Consider the following 5,098-nt stretch of genomic DNA (forward strand, 5'->3'; position numbering starts at 1 on the left):
GAAAAATAAAAATTTTTTTTTTAAAAATGGATTGATAAGATGTTGGTTGAAAAAGGGAAAATGAAAAATTCAAAAAAAAAAAGACAGTTAAAAAAAATTAACTTTGAAAGACTAAAGAATCATGGTAAAAAAGCCATGAATTCTATGTGCATTATTCCCCTAGCGCTGGAGTTCTCCCTTTCTCATTGGTGGGTAAACTTGGTCTTGGCTGGCTGTTCTTGCTAATCTTCTGGGGGAGGGGCCTGTTGCCGTGGTTTCCAAAAGTCTTTGCCAGAGGCGGAATTGCCCCACCCTTGCCCCGTCCCGACTAAGTAATCTGCTCGGGTTTGCTCTCCGGGGCTTTTGTTCCCTGCGAGCTTTCCGTACAGCTTTGGAGGTGGAGAGTGAAAATGGCGGCCTCCCAATCTCCGCCCCGGAGGAGCCGAGAACTCAGGGCTTCACTCCTCAGTGAGCCCCCAGAGAAAAGCCGTCAGTCACTCCCAGCTCCCCTGTCTCCAGCCGCACTCCGTGCTCACCCGGCCTGTGACCGTGCGTTTCTATCTCTCGCACCCGACCCTGTGCAGAGTCTCCAAACCCAGCAGATTCCTGCGGTGCACTCCCGGACCTCTCCTCCCGGGGGAAGAAGGTGAGTCTCCCCGGATCTGCTGCTTGTTGGGTCCCTGCTGGAGGAGCAGGGGCCTGACTGTGCCACGGATCACGGTTTATGGCAACCCCGAGCTGAGAGCTCGCACGTGGGCTTCGTCTCTGCTGCTGGCTTCCCCGCTCTGATACCCGGGAGCTCTGCTGCACTCAGGCACCCTGGTCTTTCTGTGACCTCAAGGGTCCTGAGACCACACTGTCCCACGAGGGTTCCACCCCCCTGCTTAGCCACTGGAGTGACGTCTCTCAGCAGAGCAGAGTTCTAAAAGTTCCAATTTTGTCCTCCGCGGCTCTATCACTTGCCAGAAGTGGCGGACGGAGGCCCCTCCCCCACCGTCTATCCTCCTGAATATCACCTCAGATTCACTTCTCCACATGTCCTACCTTCCAGAAAGTGGTTGCTTTTCTGTTCAGAGAGTTGTTGCTCTTCTTTTCTTCGATCTCCTGTTGAGTTCGTTGGTGTTCAGATTGGTTTGATCCCTATCCAGCTGAATTCCTGAGAGGAGACGAAATCCAGGTCTCCTACTCCTCTGCCTTCTTGCTCCGCCCCCTTCCTTGTCTTTCTTGGCCTGTTAAGCCCCATATCCCCATTTCTTTCTCCAACCATCATTTCCCACTGAGGCTTGCTTTTTGTTTGATGTCACTGAGTACCCTGTAGATGAAATGAGTGTTGAAAGCAAATGTGTTCTTCTTTGGAAATTTAAAATCTGTAAGCATGATGTTTTACAAATATTCTGTGTTAAATATCCAGTACAGAAGCACACTAATACCCATATAAATCCAGTGGTTTCCAACTTGATAATATAGGTCCTTTTTACAATCTGGACCCTCAGTCCTCATAAGGTAAAAATGATGAAATTTTCTTTGAGGAGACAGGTGACTCTCTTTCCATTCTCCCTTTCTTAGGGTGTCTCCTTGAAAACATAATAGGCTCAATAAGAGGTCTGACCTTTCGATTTTACGATGCAAAATCATGGGCCTTCTTACCTTTGGAACTGTACATACATACCTCTGAAATTACTCCCTCCCAAGATGTACAGGAGAAAATGACAAGGTGCATCCATTTATCTCTCAAGGAGAGAGGAGATATTGTTATTGTTTTTTCCTTTCTCTTCACTGTATAAATTTGTGTGAAATTCTATCTATACTTTGAAATCACTTTTGTCCTATTTTACAGGTGTGTAAATCTGATAATGCCTACTTTTTAATAATTGTGCCTATTCTCTTTTATATTGATATGGACAAGTCTTTTGTTGGCAGGATTGTTTTACTTCCCCAAAAGCCTATAGCAGCTTTCTAAGTATAGCTATGCCTGTGGGCTTCTGGGTACTTCTTTAGAAAAGAGATGTTTGAGTATGGAATGATTAATATTACATGAATTCAGATGGTGATATAGCTGGAAATACATCCCTGTGGTTACCCATGACTGCTGGCAGGCTCTTACATTTTAGAAGGTTGTGAATATGCCTAGGATTTATAGAGGGTCTAAAGAGAACCAGTGCTTTAGAAAGCTGAGTTTCAGTTATTTTGGATGCATAGTAGGTACTCAGTAAGGATTTGTCAAATGAATGAATGTCTGGTGAGTGTGAGGTGGTTTACCAGAAGTCTGTCTTTTCAAGGCACTGAGGGACCTCTTGGGAAAAGGGCACTGGTGTGATGAGCTTGGCTTTGTTGTAACCAAGCCTTGATTGTCAGAGGAAAGGGATGTTCCAGGTAAAGTCTGAAGGCTGCCAACTCAAATCTGTCTCTTTCTGGCCCAATTTCAGGAACTCATTTCTGGTTCAATAGAGATAAAGGGATGTGGGTAAAATATGACAAATTTATTCCACTAAAAACACCACAAAGCAGAAAAGCAGGAGAGATACTGTTTTCTGGCTCCTCTGAGCGGGTCTTGCATGGCAGAGAGGTGAGTGTCATCTTTTCCTTCAGTTACCATAGACCAAGACTTAGTACACTGAGGGCTCTGGTGTGGTGGCAGAGGTGACAGAGCTGCCTGGTAGGAGTACAGTGGTTTGAGAGCACATGTAAGACCTTCCCTGGGACTCCTAGAGATAGATGGGATAATAAGGGATTATTTCATAGAGGACTCTGGTTTATAGCATCAAGTGAAGTCTATGTGACTTCATTTGTCATTGTCACAGTAACTGTTATCATACTTTCAGATGGATAAGCCCTAGGTGAATTTGTATTTTAAAAATAAATATCACATTTCTTCCATTATTCTCTATTAGACAGAAAACCTTCGGACTTGAACTCAGATTCCCCCATATCTGTTTAGTACTGCTATAACAAGATAAAAATTCAGGTTTTTCTCAATCTCAAGCCTGTTATGAGCACAACAGTGCAGTCTGCCTGGTGCCAGTGAAAAATATCTGTATACCCTTTTTCTTAGACTTCTAAATTTCACTGTTTTTAACAGGGACAAAGGAATATGATATCACCATGATTCTCTTACTACTGCTTCCAAGCCAGGATTTCAAGGCAGCTAGTTCATGGCCTTTTCCTCTTTCTCTCTGGCTCCTACTCCCCATTTCCATCCCTTGTTAAAATTTTTAACTCCTCTACCAGACACCATATGAAATTGAGCTCCATGCATCTGTTTTTTGTCATCCCAGTTGACAGTATATTTTCAGAACTCTGGAATTTCTGCCATTGCTTAATCCTATATCTGGGAGCAGAATCTATAAGCTAGGGCAGGAAGCAAAGTCTGTACACTCTCTGGGATCCTGTCCTAAATTTTGCCTTTTGGAGGGGTGGGGGCAGCTGTCAAATTTCTGTCTATCAGACTACATGCCTAGGACCTTCAGCAATAATGGAACAATGACTTGTTAGGTCTCTAAAGGTGGTTGAGAATGGAGAGAGAGTGGAACCTACAAAGAAGGTGCCCGGTTTTGAGTGAGTCCCAGTTTTGTAACAGGATGTAGAAAATCAGAACCAGATAATAGTGGAAATGCAGGAAGCATGGCACAAGTGTAAAATTAATTGCAGGAGTTTTAGTTGCTCAATTGTGTAACTCAGCTTTCTGAGGCCCATAAATTCTTGCTCAGAGAACACAGAAGAGAAAGCAAATTATTATCAGGCAGGCATATAGCTCTTCAGACACATAATCAATTTAAATTGGATTTTCTGAACAATATACAGTGCTGTCCTTCATTCTCCAAGAGGGCGTTTCTTACTGGGAGTGGGAGTAGGGTGTAAGGTGCAAAACATAGGCTTCAGTGCCAGGAGATCCAGGTTTTGTCATGATTATGTTGGTTCATGATTATGTTGGTTCAAAATTAAGAAAATTCTTAATTTTTCCTGGCCTAGGCTTCCTGATCTATAAGATGGGATTGAAAACTACCATATTGTCTATCTCTCAGGATTGCCATGAGGATCAAATAATTTCTCATGTGAAGGAGACATATGGCAACAAAATAGCTGACCTGCCAGACCTGGTCAGGTTCCACCTAGCTCCCTACCCTCCACCACTTTTGGAGGCCTAAGAAATCATTGTTTCATTATTACCAGGAAGTTCCAGGGAGCCTGGTGCGTGACAGACTGAGACTTGACAATTGCTCCCACCCTTGTGCAATGCAAAATTTAGGATACAGCTGCAGAGAGTTCACAAACTTTGCTTCCTGTTCCAGTTTCGTAGACTCTGCTCCTGGATGTCAGATTAAACAACAGCAAAAATAGTAAAATGCTCCTCTAAAGATGGCTCTGTGATATGTTGTGCTCATGGATAGAGCCCAAATAGTACTCAGATGCCATCTCTACTCTTCCTTTCCCAAGTGGAAGAGGTTCTACTCAATTGTAGTATCAGCTGCTTCTTGAAGAATCTGGTACCATTGGTGGCTTTGCTCCTTTCAGGCCTTTGACCAAATGAAGAACCATCTCATAGCACACGTCAGCTTGTCATCAAATATATTGTCCATGAAGTTGCTTAATGTTCAGGTCACTCTGCTTCTCAGAGCCTGTTTCCTCATCTGTAGAATGGGTGGGGTAATGACCATATGGCAGGCTTACTGGGAGCATTAAATGAGGAGATGCCTGGCATGTAATTATGTTCCGTAAGTATTGATTTCAGTTTGAATCTCTATGTAACTTTCTTTTCTCAGCATTAAATTTTTGTTATGCTTTATTTTCAGTAGTTAATGAGTGTTTGCAACTCCTTATGTCTGTAGCTCAAAGCTAGATTATAGGTTAGTTGTGATAAATATACTTACCCAAGATTTTCTGCTGTAGTGATCTCTCTTCCCAATATTGTCTCTTCGTTCCACATCTCTTGTTCTTTTTATCTTTGTTTTAATGATTCTATTTTATGTGCCCATGGGGGTTTGTTTTTTCCTTAGAAGCCAACATAAACTTTAATGGAACCAGGGACATAAATGTATTAAGTAAAATGAAGGAAGGAAAAAAGGAAGGACAGAAAGAAAGGAGGGAGAGGAATAAAGGAAGGAAAGAGGGAAGAAAGGAA

Source organism: Leptonychotes weddellii, chromosome 14 (genome assembly GCF_054177405.1).
Source record: "Leptonychotes weddellii isolate Sample4059 chromosome 14, ASM5417740v2, whole genome shotgun sequence".
Classification (NCBI taxonomy): Eukaryota; Metazoa; Chordata; class Mammalia; order Carnivora; family Phocidae; genus Leptonychotes; species Leptonychotes weddellii.